Source organism: Chelonia mydas, chromosome 27 (assembly GCF_015237465.2).
Source record: "Chelonia mydas isolate rCheMyd1 chromosome 27, rCheMyd1.pri.v2, whole genome shotgun sequence".
Classification (NCBI taxonomy): Eukaryota; Metazoa; Chordata; order Testudines; family Cheloniidae; genus Chelonia; species Chelonia mydas.
The window spans coordinates 10,781,773-10,799,174 of record NC_057860.1 but is presented as its reverse complement, the minus strand read 5'-3'; positions in this window follow the sequence as shown (position 1 = coordinate 10,799,174).

Sequence of the window (17,402 nt, the reverse complement as noted above, 5' to 3'; positions counted from 1 at the left end):
AGGCAGACGATTGCTACATCTGTAATTATTGCAAAGGACTAATAGAAATAGTTGTGACTGGTGAAGACTAGCAGGGCTCACTGTGGCCATGGCTACGCTGCAATCAGACATACCCACATGCTGGCTTTAGTCTGGCTAGTGTGGCATGCTGCAGTCACACCTCTGGCTGCCGTGTAGACGTGCCGGAGAGCCAGGGGGGAGTGCCGGGTAGGAATAATGGTGTTTACTCAAGGCAAAATCTAGCCAAGGCACGTGGCTTAATACTCTAAGGCTGGGTCTCCATTCCAGGTGACACCTGTATGGCTTATCTCACTTGGGGGAGGAGCAGGGACTGGAATAAATAATACTGATGCAAAGCACAGTTTTGCTGGCCTAAGCTGTGTCCGCATTAGGGGCACTTTACCAGTATAGTACACATACACCATGTGCACCGAGCATACATCTGGCCTGACACTTGGAGGTTGTAAGGTCTAAGGAATAGGCCCCGGGAGTGGGATCTAGAAGACCTGGGTTCTGGGATGTACATGTGGCCATGCTGCCTTTATCTCTCAGTTTCTGTCTGTCCCCGTTTTACAATCTTGCCCTAGGTTTGTAGCTCACTCTGCGATCATCCCATGCTCGAAGCGTTCTTGTGAAAAATGCCCGTCGCTCGTTTCCCTCTGGCGGATACTTTGCTGGATCTTCGTTTGCAGCTTCTCTATTCAGCTCTCTTTAAAGTTGGGCCAGAACCACCCAACCCCCCGCCCAGGTCCGATCATCCCTGAGCTTTTGGGAACTTTAGAGCCAGACCCCAACTTGGCGCTTTGGGTCTGTTTCAAAATGTTCTATTCCTGACACCTTCACATCCCTCAACCAATCACCTTGCTCCTGGGTTTCCTGCTATTTCACCTTCCCAGCAACTCCACCGTCGTTGCTGGGGGCCAGTCCCCTGCGCTGCTAACAGTTTCGGGACAGAGAGGTGCCATCAGCCAGCTGCATCACTTGCGGGCCGAATGGGGTGGGGGGAGACGGAGAAGCTTGTGGGGGGACAGAATTTCTAACCTCCAAAGCAGCGTTGGGAGATGGGTCTGGAAACTGCCAGCAGGATCCCGAGCACTGGCTGAAGCCCGGATTCAGCTCAATAATTATCTACTTTCAGCCTCCAAAACGCCTGACCGGCTTTATCTAATAGGGGAATTGCTTCTTCTGCTAACATGCAGCCACTTCTAGGGTGGAGCGTGGCAGTGGTGTGGGGACAGGAAATCAAGAAGAAGGAAGTGTTGGGTAGAAACTGCAGAGGGGATGTAGTTACCCAAAGCACAGTGCAGCCAGGACCCTACCCATGGGATCAGTGTTCGTCAGGGGGTTTTATCTGCAGTCTCTTGGAAGACACTGGGACAGATTCTGCTCTCGGGCACTGGTGTAAATCCAGAGCCACTCCACTGGATTTGCACAGCGTTTCGGCCCTGCCGCGTGAGCAGGACAGCACCTCGTCACGCCACGACGATGGGGCCCTGAGTCATTACAGAGTCGGGAGGAGGAGCGCCTCCTCCTGGGATACACAAGGTGTTCTTTGATCAGTTTCCCACCCAAGCGTTAACCTGGCCTGATGCTGCTTAGCTATATAAGATCTGATGATGTCACCCCCAAAAAGAACAGGGCTGGACTGACTCCTTCACAGCACGGCAGCAGCATCCAATCAATGTTGTGACAAAAGGGCCAGTCCTCTACCAGCTTGGGAACCTGAGGAGATGAGCGAGAGACCATCCAGCAGCCTCAGCCATGCAGAATCTCCATCCCTCCCCCCCCACCCTGCAACGGATACAAAGTCTGAGGCTAGTGGCGTAGAACCCAAGGGGCCGGGCAAAACGGAGTCTGGCATCCAAGGCAAGGGTGTGAAACGCATCAAGTGCTGGGCCATTTACTGTCTCTTCCGCTTAGTCACTCGTGACCGCTGCTCAGCCGAGGAGCCAGGACGACGTGTGATGCGCTGAGACACATGGGCGCGGCCTCAAGGCAGCCGGTCAGAAGGCGGAGAGGAGTCGGATGCTGACCTCTGTACCAGACGCACTCCTCTCCAACCGGAGCAGGGTCTGACCCTGGCTAGTGAAGGTTCCTGTATGGCCCCTGGTATCTTTTTGCATCGGAGTCTCTCACAAGCTCCCTGTGAAGCAGAGCAGAGCTTCTGTGCCCGTTGAGCGGGCAGGGAGCTGAGGCACGGAGGATAAGTGACATGCCCACGGTCACGCGGGAGTCTGTGGCAGAGCCAGGGTCCGAGCCCAGGCCTCCCAAGTTACAGGCTTGTGCCTTAACCGCTGGGCCATCCTTCCTCTCTAAGCAAGGCTGGCCCTCACAGCGCCCCTGCCGTAAAGCCAGCCTTCAGGGTTTGTGGGGCTACTTCCTGCATCTGCTCCCCCCACTTGGATGCAAGTTACACCCCCCTGCACCACGAAGCCAGGCACACCCCAGGCTCTGCCTCGCCACTGCCCCGCTCAGTGCGGCATCATTTACACCAGCGCCAAGCTGGGCTTCTTGGGGCAGGGGGTTGTTTGAAAGCTACCAAAACTGAATGGTGGTGCGTGACACTCACTCTGCACTGGGATCTAGAACAGTACAAGGCTCAGGGTGTGTGTGTAGGTGTAGGTATGTAGCAAAAGTAAGAGCAGACTTGTAGTTGCTAGCTTGCTTGTGGCCTGGCCCAAAGACTTCGGTGGAACCAATTTGGCAAAATACTTGTTAGCTAGTGACTGGTTCCCAGAGAAGATAACAGCCTACTGTTGCTACCAGCTAATGGCTGCTCCCTCAGCTCCCAGTTTAGGCTCTCTGATTTTGGTTGTGACGTTGTATACATTACAACTAGGGCTAGAGGCCCCAGCCAAGCTCCAGGCCCCGTTGGGGTAGGTGCTGTACACAATTTCTGCCCCAATGACCTTACAGACAAAACTTCCTGTCTCCCGCGCTGTCGTGCTTAATTATTGTTCCCATTTCATGGACGGGGACCTGCGGCAGAGAGATGAAGTAACTTGCCCAAGGTTGTTGGATCACTTGATCTAATGGTCCCCTCTGGCTCAACCTCTCTGAAACCCAGGGAGTCCGTGACTTGGACCCAACACTCCTGAGCTGCCAGCTAGTTCCTCTATACACTGACAGCAGGGAGCTTGCACTGGGCTCCAGCCTCGCCTTCTGCCATGGGCTGGCCAGCTGGACTGGCTGGCAGCCGCGGGGAGCCCCGTCCCCCACTCGGCCTTTCCTCGGGGTGCTGCAGCTGTGTCTCTCTGTACATAGCCCGTGGCAGCCTGGTCCATCCATAGGCAGCAAGCGGTGTCTCTGTCAGGCTGAACTCCCCGTGACCCTTTCAGACAGGAGCGTCCACCAAACCGGAGCGCCGGAGCCAACGCGTGAATGCCCGGCGAAGCCTGAGAGCTCTCCCCGCAGCCGGGCTTTGGAAAGTCTCCCCGGTAAACCCTTGCTGGAGTCTCAGTGCTGGGAAATTCTCCAGCGAGAGGACCCGCAAAGCGGCTTTTTCCCATGGGAGACCAAGTGCTCCGTGCTGTTCGCCCTCCCTCCGACTCCGCATCCCGCTGCTCTTTACTTTTAGCTTTACGGGCGTCGGTTCCAGTCGGGCCAGTATTGACCCAAAGTTGTGGTCGCTGCGGGGACGTAGCCTCGCCCCGCTGGAGCAGGTGGGGCCTACCCGCCCCCATTGCAACAATCATGGGCACAAACTGAGGCAGGCTCAGCTGAGGAGGTTAAATGGGTCGTGTGGGCTAACTTCCCTGTGTGGCCTTGGTCAAGTCACTTAGCCTCTCTGTGCTTCAGTTCTCCAGCTGTATGATGGGGATCCCAGCACTGCCCTGCCTCCCGGGTGTGGTGGGAGGTTAAATACCTTACAGATTGTGGGCTGCCCGGCAAACATGATCACAGGGGCTGTGAAAGTCTCTTTGCTGGAGCACAGGGTGGAGGTGGGGTTGATCCTAGCGCGGACGTTCTCTCAACACAGGCCTGTGCCCGGGACCATACGTGCTGTGTGATCTCCCCTCAGGGCTTAGTTATGGCCCTAGCTGGCGTCCCAAGTTAAAGCCCAGCCTGCGTGTCCTGCAACTGGCTTCGCTTACTGTATTTTCACCCTTTGCCAGTTGTGCTGGCTTTGGGATCTGATGTCACCGCCCGGGCTTGCATTAAGCATTCTGTAGCCGGGGGCAGATTCTTTTAACTAGCTGCCGAAATTAAAACGGCTTTATCTCCTTCCCTCTGACCTATTTTTAACATTTGATTGGATTCTCTTCCCTGAACGCCAGCCCCTCCTGGGGTTGCGGTGTCAGCCCAGTGTCACATCAATTAATGCACGCGAGGCATCATTTGTCACTTTGGATTTCCAAAAGCCCTCTCTCTCTCTCTCTCTCTCTTTCCAAACGAGCGGATCCCTGGCTTGTAGGTTGAGGGTTTTATGTATTTACTTTTAATTTGGGGGATGGTGGTGGATTGATAAACTGTATTTATTTTTTTGGTGTATATTTGTTGAGGGGGGGGAGGTTCTGTTCCCCGCCCCCTATTTTTTGTGGCTTTTCCACCAGTGAAGAGTTGACAATTTTGCAACTCGAGGGCCGGGGGCAGGAAAGCATTAAAAAAGGTTTATTTTGTTTTGTAAACTTCCCGTGTGAATTTTTAACAGCTGGGGCAGAGATACAGCCACATAATCCAAACAGCAAACTATCCCCCCCCCCCCCATTTTATATTGTGTGTGTCACCCCACAGGCGTCTCCTGCCAATATCCGTGCCTCATCCCAGTGAGACCGACACCTATAGCCGCTATTCCCAAGCACCAGGCTGGCTCTAAGACCTCTGCATACCATGCCTGGCTCCAGCAGCCATTCTGGGGGGAAGAGGGCACAAGGCGGGTGTGCGGCTGGATCTTCACCTTGGCAATTCTGTGGCACTGCAAAGCCCCACAAGGAGTCACTGAAGAGGGGGACAAGTTAGGGCAGCCCCCTGAGAGCTGAGTCCCTGAGTAGGGAGGAGGTGAACGCCCTCTCTGCTACCCTGGTGCCAGCGCTGGGCAGGTCTGGCTCAGAGGCTTCAATGTGCCCCCAGCCCCTGCTTCCCTGCCACCCTGCATCAGTTCTAACGCTGGGCGAGGAATGCAAAATGTTCGCCGTGGCGTCACCAACTCTGGGGAGATTAGATGTGTGCCTTCAAACCCCACCCGCTGGAGTCCTGTGATCACATGTGAATCTTGCTTTTTGTTTTTTGTTTTTTTAATGAAAACCAAGTTTCTCGCCTTTGCGATTGCAGAAGAAAGCTTGAAAACATGATCAGAGTGCCCTCAGGAAAGGCTCAGACACCAGAGGCAAAGAAAATGTGTTTTTGCTTAAATGTAATGAGATTCTGTTAAAAATCACCCTACTTGAAGGGGTCATCTGACTTATGATTTTTGAATTCTTGGGGCTGGTAACATGGCATTGCTAATATCGCCTCCAAGCCCTGCATGAATTTGTTCAGACCATGTTCAGCTAACATGCTTGCAGCGTGTGCTGTGGCTGGTCTGCATGCAGGATAATGGTCCACTACTGCTATTGGCCAAGGGGATTGTTCTTTTAGCTCAAGAGGCCTATGCATTGTGTTGATGGTCAAGGTTCAAACCCTACTGATGACCCGTGTTGGGTGTGAAGGCCGTGTGTGGGCAATGGAGCTCTCCAGGCACCAGAGCGCAGATTACCAGGCTGTGCCGCCCACCAGCTCCTTTCTGATGCTAGATCCCCAGAATCTCAGCTTTATAAATAAAATATCCTTAAGCTGTCATGGCTGCAAAGGACACCTTCAAAAACGTGACCGGAGTGTAACCACTGTGGAGCCAGCCTGCGGATGCTGCAGGGAGCCCTGGGCCAGTAGCTGTGAGAGGGGCTGACCGTCCCATTCATCCTAGGGAGAGGTTAACTCTGCTGCCCTGTGATCATAATGTGACTGTCAAGTGGGATAACTATTTCATCCCCCCGTGTAGGAGAGAGAGGGGCCCGGATCGGCACAATGGGTTAGGAGGGGACAGTAGAACTTGGGTGCCCCAAGTGACTGGTGACTGTGGCTGGGAGAAATCACTACACAGTTTCTCCCCGCTCAAGGAGCGGTGTGCATGCAATCCCTGAACTCTGGGAGCTGCGCGAGCATCATCTCCAGGCTCTAATGTGAGTGGAGTTGCATTTTTACTCCCGTGGGTAAGGCTTGTTTTGTGGGTGACTTGTAAGAATAGCAACCGTCCCCGTCCCCCCCCGACCTGCTTGGCCCAGATGTTTGCCGGATGTCAGCCAAATTGCACCCACAAAGAAAAGAGACTAGATAAAAGTCTCCTCTCCAAAAAGTAGCGTGGTGTGCTGGAGAGACCAGAACACCAATGCCACGCGTGGCCATAGGACACTCGGACTTTTGCAGCTGGTTTTGTTAGAGGGAGGCTCAAGAATAAACCAGGGGAAGAAGTCATTAAATGAGCCAGATTCTGCTCTCTGTTACACCGGTGGGAGCTTCAGGGGTAGTCTAGTGGCCAGCTCCTAGGACTAGGGACTCCTGGGTTCTAGTCCCAGCTATGTGGCTCATCTTGAGCAAGTCATTTTATGGCTCTGTACCTCAGTTTCCCCCATTTCTTAAACAGAGTTAATGATCCTGGACAAAAGTGGGGAAGATCTTTGGAGGAAAAGGTCTGATATCTGCTCTCAGTGTTCTTCACCCAGGGCTGAGTGACCTACCATGTGTAAGGGGGCTCCCTGGCTCCTGGGAGCCAGGATACCATTTGGTAAATGGCAGAAAGGATTGCCCAGCAAGGAGTTCTTCAGGGTGCGGGAATAACGGGAGAATTTAAAATGCTGCATCTTTTAAAACATCCTCTTGCTGAGATGAATCCGGCTGAAATCGTTTCTTATTATTACAGTAGCATCTGGAGCTTCAAGGTCGGGTCTCCTGACTCCCAGTCCAGTGCCCTACCCCCAACCTGCTGCTTCCGGGGGGGGGAGCCAATAGGGGGCACCCCCAGAATACAGACCTGCTGGTACTTCTGGTAACGGTGTGACCCCACTCCCAGTGGCATCCAAGCTGACGCTGCACAGAGGGCGCTAGTTTGAAGAGCGGGCCGCCGTCCCCCGCCACTCCCACCCACCCGGGTGCAGAGCAGCACACGGTTTCCAGCCAGTAAATGAAATGGGGAACGGCTCCCTGCTCACCAGGCCATTCCTTAAGTAGATCTGAAATGCTGATAGCCCCGCCAAGGGGAGGCCAAGCGCCCCGGTTCGTTCTTAATCATCCCTTTCTTTGTTTGTAATGGGCAAGCGCTAGGCATTGTGAGGCTGGTGTCACCGCTCGGCGAGGGCAAGTGTGGCGTTCCCCCCGCTTTCATTGAGCAATTTTGTCTCGCAGGCTTGATTCATGAACTTTCTTGCAGCTACGTCCCTCTCCCCGCTCCCCTGTCGCTCGAGCGTTCCTTTTGGGATCGCGGTGTGTCAGGTCAGCTGGAAACTCTTCCGCCAAGCACGATCCAAAGCCTATCTCGGCGCGAGCGCCGGCTCTGATGAAGCTAGCTGTATGGAAGAAAAACCCACAGCTCCTTCTAGTTTTGACGGCGCTTCCTTCGGCTCCCAGACACGGGGCTGTGTCACGCTGGGTATTCAGAGTGGCAGGGAGGGGGCAGCTGTCTGGGTTTTCAAATCCTAGAGAAAAGGAGAAAGAGAAGCCGTGACTGCCGGTTTGTGTTCTCTCCCCTGCTGCCCTTTGTGTGTGGAAGAACCATCCCCTAAACCAGCGCTGCCCCCTTGAACTCCATCCTCTGCTGGGATCGCTACAAACCACTTCACAGTGGTCAGGCCGCCGGTGTGCTGGCAGAGCTGCTTTGCGTGCTGATCACAGTTGTCTCCTCTGTTTGTGGTACTGTACCAGCCCAGAACAAAAAGACAGCCCCGGCTGTCATGTTGAAGCCACCTGCTGGCTCTGGTTTCCCGTGTGGGTAAATTCAGGCTGTGATCGAGTTTGTGGGTAGCACACGCACCGGCAAAGAGAGAGAACGGATCCAAGCTGCAAAGTGGCCTACGCAGATGGGGGCGGTAGAGGCTGTCGGGCAGTGATAATAAACGTAAAGTCCTGCAGAGTCCGGAGGGACCCAGCTGGGTCATTGCTGGATGGAAGCCGTGGGGTCCTTACAGGGGAGAAGGGAGGGGATCACATGAGGATCGGGTCCTTACAGGCCACAGGATGAGATCCACTGCTCTGGCCCATCTTTCCCACCTCCCAGGGAGAGCTTGGCTTCTCCTCCTACACTCCCAGCTTGGGGAGCATACTATCTATCCATCCATCATAGGGACCATCACCCTAGTATCTTTAATGCACTGCAATTATCCTTACACCCCAGGGCTATAATCCCCAAGGGGTGGATGGGGAACTAAGGCACGAAGTGGTTAAGTGACTTACCCAAGGTCATAGCTAGAGTTTGTGGCAGGGCAGGGAATTAAACCCAGCTCTTCCAAGTCCTAGAGGTAGGGCCTTAACCACTGGGCCCACCCTCCTCTTGTTCTGTGCACAGAGGCTGCTTTGGTCTAGAAGGACCCTGGGCTGGTGTGGGGCTCAGGCTGGGGGAAGGAGGAAATCAGGCCATCAGATTTGTCTCTTTCTTCTCTAGATACTGTGGCGGGGGGGGGGGTTCTTTCCCTGCTGGTCTTCCCCTAGCCAAGCGGGAGCTGGGGGCAGCCTGGGAGCGGCGTGGGTTGCCGAAGGAGGAAGGGTCTCACCCGCTGCTGAGCTCTCTTGCACTCACTCCTCCTACGGCGCCGCTGTCCCGTGGGTACGTGAGAGGGGAGAACTGGGGCAGGCCCGGGAGCGGAAGAGTGGCTGATCGGCAGGCAATTCCCTTTCCAGCAGAGAGGGGCGCTCGCTCTCTCCCCTCTGTTGCCTGCAGGGTTAGCTGTCCCCAGCTGTCCAGTGCTGTTGTACAATTAATGCCCTGGCTGGAGCATGTGCTGTGCTTGAGGGGGGCTCCATGGGGGGCAAAGCCTGCACTCTCAGGGCTGCTCTCACCTGGCCAGTCCATCACAGGCAGCGGAAGGACCCCGTTCTGGTTTCCAGTTGGCCGGGCCCAGGCCTGTCTCCTCCCCTCGGCACGCACCGAAGCCGAGATGCCAAAGACAAGGCCCCATCTTGCCCGCCCTGGTGGGCCTGGGCAGGACCAGTCCCTGCAGTCTCTCCTCTGAGGCTTTATCAACCAGGTAGATCCAGGGGGCGTTCTCTGCCCTTCGCTGGGCCGGCCGATTCCTCCGCCCCTCAGATCTCGCTACTGGGAAGATTGCCCTAACTTTCAGCCTGTGTTTTCCCTTCTCCCAAGTTATAACCCCTCAGTGGTTTATCTAGGATGCCTTTCTCCTGCCTGCTGTGCTGGAGAGGTAGAGGGGCTCAGTGGATCAGGCCTTGGCTGGCGGCTCAGGAGACCGGAGTTCTAATCCCCGCTCTGCCTGGGCATGTCCCTTTCCCCAGTTGCGTGCTCTCATGGTGTGTCCCTGTAGCGTGATGGGTCTCTGATCTGGCTTGAGTGCTTAGAGGCGTGTAAATGATCCGCCCTTTGACACGCCCCGTAGCCAAAATACACATTTTTAGTTACTTTTTAACTTATAACTCACCCCCTCCACTCCTGATCTTCCCCCCCGCCCACTCTTTTCTGAGCGCCTCCCACTTTGTCAATAAAGCCAGAACGAAGCACAGCTGCATTGAAAATCGTATCCGAGCCATGCGACCGGAGGGGGACCGTCAATTCTTGTGTGTTTGCACAGCACCTAGCGCCCCAGGGCCGGGGCGGGGGGGGGGGGGGGTCACGACCTGGTTGTGGCCTTTCGGGGCTATCGCAATATCAACGTACAGTAGCAAATGCCGCGCGGTTTCCTTGCCTGGGCAGCGATTGAGGAACAGGGGCCCGGGCGCTCTGTCGTGCAGGAGCGCTCGGTGGGAGCCGGGGGGGGTGGTGTTCTTGCGCCTATTGCATGTGGGAGGTCTATGTCTCCATGACTTCCCCCCCCCTCCACCAGCATCAATATGTCACTGGCTCACAATGAGTGACAGGGCAATCCGAGTGGGTCTGGCCACCGATGCATCGGCCAGAAAGTACCCCTGTGATCGTCCCCTCTGACCTCTCGTTCTGAAGGGCGGGACTGGCCAGAAATCGTAACCTGCTAAGCCTCACCTCGGGCCAGGTTTTCAAGAGCGATCGGTGGGCGAGCGCTGCCCAAAACCCAGCCAGCGCTGCGGCAGCTGCTGCCGGGTGTGCGTGGAGCACTTCAGAAAATCGGGCCCGTCCTTAGGCCTCCGGGGCAGCCAAGGGTTTCTGAAAGGCCGTCCCTTCGCGTTGACGGCTACGGAGACGGGTGCTCAGGCAAGCTGTGTGAAATCACACAGCTGCCGGCCTAGTAAGAAATCCCCACAGGCTGTCAGCTGAGCCATTGGCCACTCGGTCACCAATGTGAAAATCACAAAGTACTTTGGACCATGGCACAGAAACTGAGGGGGCAGCGTGGTCCAGTGGATAGGATCCTGCTCAAGAGACCTGCGTTCTATTCCTAGCTGTACTGCAGGCTGACTTTGGGCAAGTCATGTCACCACCCTGCCTCAGTTTCCCATCCATTTTACAGTCTGCTCCATTTAAACTCTAGGCTCTTTGCAGCAGGGACGGTCTCTCCCTCTGTGTCTGTGCAGCGCCTGGCACAGTGGGGCCCTGATCTCGGGCTGCTGTTATAATTGTAGACTGGCACACCAGACTGATCCAAATTGTTTAGTTGTAACCACAGTACCTGTCCTTTTCCACCCAAGGATCTCAGAGTGCTTTTGCAAGCAAGACTGAAGCGTCACAAGCCTCCTCTTTGAGGTAGGGAAGCAAAAATGTTCCACGGGTAGATGGGGAAACTGAGGCAGAGAGCGGGGCTGGAAAGTGACGTGCCTGAGGGAGTTGATGGTAGGGCTGGGAATAGAGTTCCAGGATTCCCAGCCTCTTGCTTTAACTCCTCTCCTAAGCCTCCTTCCCCCAGGGTTTTATCCAGCTGGGACTCAGGGAACCTGGAGCTCAGCTCAGCCCTGTGACTGTCCAGGCGGATGCTGTGTGTGGGGCCTTGGGCCCCGATCCTTCCTGGGACGCTGGGAAGGGAAACGCTGATCGCCCCCAGGGGCGAATATCCGGCCTCAAAGAGGGCATCATACAGACCTTTCCTCCCCACTCTGCCTCCCTCCCTCCCTTCTCCCCTCCCATCCATCCTTTCTCTTCCTCTACCATCCCCTCTCAAGCCTTCTCCAATGAGCCCTCTCACTTGGCCTCTCCCTCCCCTCCGCTCCCCTTCTCCAGTCCTTCCTTTCCCACTTCTCCCTTCCTCCACTTGTTCCTTCTCTCTGCACTTTCACCCCCCCTCCCCAAGCTGGGCAGGCACACAGCCAGACGATTGATAGTGTGTGTGTGTGTGGGTGTCACGGACTCACAGATCGTGCCCACTCTTGGCCCCGTGCAGTCCGTGGGGGTGCACCTTTCAGTGAGACAGCCCTTCTCCCTGGGGTCCACTCTCTCTCGGGGTTAAGCCTTTCCACCTCCTGGAGCCGCTCCTCTCTGAGCCTTAGCACACCTGTTTCTCGCCGTGGGCCCCCTCAGGGAGTCCACTTGCTCTGGACCGCCAGGGCCTCCACCTCCCAAAGGGGATGATGCCACCCTGTTCTCTAGACCGGAGTGACTCTCAGCCAGCGTAACACAGGAGGGTTTATTGAGCGTTGAACCCAGCACAGGAAACTCTCAGGACCTCAGGCCTGGCCTCCCCCAGCACAGCACATCCAAGTCTCCCCTGCATCCAGGTGGGCTCTGCCTGCTCCCTTCCTCCAGCCCAGAGCCCCCCTGCTTCCCAGCTGGGCATCTGAGATCACCGGCCCCAAGCCCCGCCTCTGTCCATTGTCTTCTCTCCAGGTAAACAGGGTCTCCTGCCCTCCTCTCCTCTCATTGTCCTCCCACTGGCCAGAACCGGCTGGGGCTCCTGAACTGGTCACCGGGTCACCAGTTGCTGGGGTCTCCATTCTCCAGGCCAGTGGTTGGGGTCCCAAGTTCCCTCACTGGTCCTGTGTAAGAACAAACTCCCTCTCCCATCACCTCGTTAAACCCGTAGCACCTAGGGAAACTGAGTCCCACCCCCTCTGCATGCAAACCATAGGAAAACCAAGAAAATCCCTTATAGGAAACAAGGAAAAAGAAGAAACTCCCCCACTTTGCCACAGGGGGGTCCACCGTAAAGGCTTTGGTGATATGCAGCGGGGTTCAGGGCAGGGTATAGAAATGCTGGCAGAAATCTAGGGGGGGCACGTGGCCCCCCATGCATCACTTCTGTATACGGCCCCCCCCTTCGTTTTGGCGTCTCTCTCTTTACCTCCACTGCCATGCCGTCTGGCAGTCCTTTCTCTCCCTGCCTTCCTCCTTCTCTCTTTCCCCCCCCCCCACCCTCCTCCCACTCCCTGTCACTCCATCTTTCTCTCCCTCTTCCGCCCCTCCCACTCTGGTCCCCAGGCCCCTGGCGGATCAGCAGATGACAGGAGCTCTGACCCTTGCTTTTTGTCAGAAGATGTAACACATGTTGTGTTTACCAGCTTGCCTTGGCGGTCAGCACCCATCACTTCCGCGCCTTTTAATCCTTCTGATGAAGGAGGAACCCTCCTGGCCATCCGCCCAGAGACTTGGCTTTCCAGAGTTACGCTAAGCTGGGCAGACAGGGACTGGAGACACCCCAGGAGCGCTGGGAAGGGGAAAGCTTGTTTTCAGAGAAAATCTGGTTCCCTCTGAAACAAATTGCGTCGTACAGGAATCAGACAGGAGGTCAGGGAGAGGCGGGTTTGGGGGGGGTGGGTGTGAAACGGACTCTTCGCCTCTCTTCCTGCCTCTCCACTGGCCTCCTGCTCCCTCTCCTGCCTGGCTGCTTCTCGGGGCGTCTTAGAGCATGGACGGTGCTGCGCCTTGTGCACGTGTGTCAAAGAGGGCTGGCGATGGGGCGGTGCCAGGGGATTTTAGTGCACCGATGCAGCTGTATAACCGGGCCAGGGCATATCTGCCCCGACCCAGCCCAGTCTAGCTAAGGCCCTAGGATCAGCCGCTCTGTGCTTCGAGGTGCTGTCTCGGCTCCCGAAGGCGGGCTCTGAAGTAGTAGCCACCCTGGGTAGCAGGCCCTGAAGGCAGGATGCATGGCGGGCCAGCGGGGAGGGGGAGCACAGGAATGGGGACTGGACAGGTTTTCCCAGATGTGTAATAGCTTCTGGAAGCCCAGAATGAAATCTGACTAGCCAGGGAGTGTGGGATAAGGGAAGGAAAGACACCGCCCCCCCGCCTCCTTCCAGGGAAGCTGGTTAACTCAGCAGCCTTCCTCCCCCCATCCCCAGAGTTGGAACTGAATGGCGAATTGGTCACACATGCTCTTCATGCCATAACTCAGGGCTGGATCCCTTCCAAGCACGTCACCCCCTCACCCCCTATGCTTAAGAGATGGGGGGGGCACAGCTGGATCCTATCTAATTTCCATTCCTCCCCCCCCCCGACACACACACATACAAACACATGCCCACTGCATTCTAACCCAACCGCAGTCTCTGGCTCATGGAAACACAATGGCTGGGAAACCCTGCAGGGTGGGAAGCATCTTCTGCCACAGAGCGTGCACCACCGTTCCCACTGGTTCTCTCTCTCACACGCCCCTCTGCCCGGTTCCTGCCACGTGCTGCCATAGACGGATAAAACCATTTTTTACACTGGTGCACAAAGTGTGCTAGGGACTCAGTCCAATGTTAACTGTCCCATCTGGATTAACTGCACCAGCTGAAGAACCAGTTGTTGACAACCATCATTGGGGCTCATCAATTTCTTAGCAGACCGGGGACCTAAGTCAGAGACCATCTTCTGTTAGGCAGACCTGTTTTGATGATCCCATCTCTGGTCACTTAAGGCAGGTTCCAATCGGTGTCCCTATCTATTTATTACAGTGTCCTCAGCGCTTTGCAGATACAGGATTTATTTATTCCCCGTCCCCCAACCAACCTCTACAAATCTCCCTGGTGGCCTGTCATAGCTCACTTTCTTGTGCTCGTGATTTTTCACATCTCCGCTTTTGAATTTCATGTCCAGTTTCCCCCCAGTTTAAGTTTTCATGTGGCAAAAAGTGGGGTGTGAACACATGGCTCCCGTTCACACCTGAAAGAACCCGAGACTGGGCATTGCACCCTCACTGGGCATGAAACATTGTACGTACAACCAAACAAGGCATGAAAACGGGACAAACATCAGCCCATTAGGGGTGAAAAAGTGTGGGCCCTCCTGATCAGTGGGGAAGAGATTTCTGATAGTAGATGGTTCTTTACCCTAGCTGCAAAAGGCTTAACGAGGTCAAATGGTTGGAAACTGAAGCTAGACAAATTTTGACTTGAAATAAGGCACAATTTGTTAACAGGGAGGGAAATTAGCCATTGGAACAACTTGCCTACGGACGTGATGAATTCTTCATTGCTTGCGTCAAGTCTGGGAGGCAGAAGTTATGGGCTTGAGGCAGGAGTTTCTGGCCGTATGATGCAGGAAGTCAGAGGAGCTGGTCAGAATGGGCCCTTCAGATCTATGGGTCATGGCTGAACGGACACTGGAGAAACATCTGACGCTGAAGAATGAGAAGCACAAATAGGGGGCAGGAGCGGTCCTGCTTTTGGGGGGTGGTCGTTCCAAAAGCATCCCGAAACCTTGAAAGAGACCTGGGCTGGCTTCCTGAAGCTCTGAAAGCTGCCTGGAAGTGCGCCGGAAGTGCACCAGCAAGAGACTCATTCCTCTGCGGGTTTCAGAGCAGCAGCCGGGTTAGTCTGTATCCGCAGAAAGAACAGGAGGACTTGTGGCACCTTAGAGCCTAACCAATTTATTTGAGCATAAGCTTTCGTGAGCTACAGAATGCATCCGATGAAGTGAGCTGTAGCTCACGAAAGCTTATGCTCAAATAAATTGGTTAGTTTCTAAGGTGCCACAAGTCCTCCTTTTCTTTTTGCATTCCTCTGAGGCTGAGCCAAAAGCCCACAGAAGTGAAGGGAAAGACTTTGGTTAACGTCACCGAGGGCCTGATTCTCCTCTCGCTGGTGCAAATCGGGAGTAGGCCCCGGGAGGCTGATGGAGTTACATCACTGTGAGTGACCAACTGGCCCAGACTTTAACATGTGGCATGTAGCAGTTGGATTGATCCATGCTTGTCTTCCCCTCCTAGCTTCTGGCAGTCAGAGGCTTAGGGTTGCCCTGAGCATGAGGTTGCATTCAAACCATGAGATCAGCTTAAAAATCCAGGCGATTTCAAAAATGGTGGGTTATTTTTATTTGCCTTTTGGATTTTGAGCTTTTAGGAGATCTCATTTCCAAGCTTTTCTCCCCAACCATGAAGGTGAGGAACTTCTTTTATTTAAAGAAAAAAGGGAGGGGGATTCTCATACTCACATGACTCCAGGAGCTGGGACTGTAAGAAAACCGTAAGTGATGCGAGAATCGTGATAACAGTCACAAGAGTTGCTTTTCCCAGTGTCAGGTGGCACTGCCTTGCAGCCACAGAGGAAATAAGGCTCCTAGATTGATTTCCGTGGAAGCTATGGCCCTAGATACCTTTGAAGATCTGGGCCTAAAAGTCTTGTTTCCGCTTGTTAACAACTCCGACTGCACTGCAAAGAAGCTGCAGGGAGTGGCATTGACTATTCAGTAGGAGGCGCTCTTCCATCTGAACCACGTCTGAACCCAATGCCCTTGCCTAGTAACGGAGCTTTTCCATTGTCCTTTTGGAGATGATGCTTTCCAGGTGAGATCTTGGGCCTGGCTATTTGGGGTCATGCGAGATGGCACATTTTGCAAAGATTTCTTCTGCTCTGTGGCCCTGTCCACATTCCACATGGGAGAGCTGCAAGCTGCCTCCCAAAAATCTTCCCTTGCCGTTCCAAGCAGGGCTGGGATTCTTCTTCACTTCCTGTCCTAAACTGCTGTGGCATGTGGCTTGGCACTGTCAAACAGCTGCAGCCCTCGGCGCTTTGATGCTTAAAGTGCCTTAGGAATGCCTAAGCTAGAGGGAGAGCTATAGCCAGTTGGCAAAGCTCTTAGAGATCCTCTGGTATGAAAGGCGCTGTGTGATGACAAGATAATTTAACCTCCCCGTGGCCATCTAGGAACTCATCCTTGTCACTGTGCTGGCAGCTGTGGGGGTAGAATCAGATTCTCGAGCTCCTAGAAGCCAAGATTGTGGCTGCTTCGACTAAAGGAGAATCTCCACTAGCTGCCGGCAGTAGAAGGTCCGACACAGTGAGGTGATTCTGGTTTCATCCAGTAGAGGGCAGCCGTGATGCACAGCCCTTAGCCAGCTGATGGTGCTGGATTCTTTGTAAGATGGGCTCGCTGCAGAACCAGAGAACGGGTCTCGACAAAGGCCAGGGGTGCTCATGCTAGAATCAAGTGGCAGCTTGTGCCCAGCCGAATGCCCACTGTGAGGGGGGATTGATATAGTTGTGGGGGGGGGTGCAAATTGAGAAATCCAGGCCCAGGGGCATTTGCGCGTCGGGGCGGGGGGGGGGGGGGGAATGCATTACAGAGGAACGGTGAGTGCCCTGACACTGGAGTTGGTGGAGCCGAGCCTGGAAGGGGTTAACCCTCTGGAATGCTGCCCCCCCTCACCCCCCCAGGGCTGATCAGTGAGGCTGTTTTTGGATGGCACCAGCTGAAATATGTTAATAGCTTTTCTTCCTGTTCCTCTCCATTTACACTGCAAGCTGTCGCCCTGCCGGGTAACCAGAGCCCGCTTCCTTCCCGAAGATTAAGGAACCCTCTCTGCTCTGCTCATTCCCCTCTCTCACTGGGACACTGACAGGAGCTAAACCCCTGCCCCTAGGGGTGGCCAGGTTAGAGCCAGGGAGTGATCTTCTCAGGGCAGGGTCTTTCCAGGCCCTGTCCTGGCCCAGGGTCCCCTCTGCTGCTGCACCAGTGAGATGGGCCCAGGAAACCCCAGTCTCGCCCGCTTGGGTGAGAGGGCAGGGCTGCTGTGGAATGCACAGGGTTAATTTCAAGGGGTTTAGCCCCGAGTCCCAGGTAGTCCAGTGATTGCAGGGAGCTGAAAGCGTGTGTGTATGTGGGGGAATAGTGCATTGAATGTTGGGGAGACGAGGTGGGCAAGGTAATATCTTTTATGGGACCAATTTCTGTTGGGGTGAGAGCCAAGCGTTCTCTTCTTCAGGGCTGGGAAAGGTCCTCTGAGGGTCACAGCTGGGACCGACCCGGCTCCAACTACACTACCTACAGTAACTGAATACGGGGGTCGCTTTGTTTCTCCGGATACAAGTATCCGCGTGTGCGCGCACAAGGCTGCGTCTGGGCAAAACGTGCGTGTAATGTAGTTGTCACGCAGAGC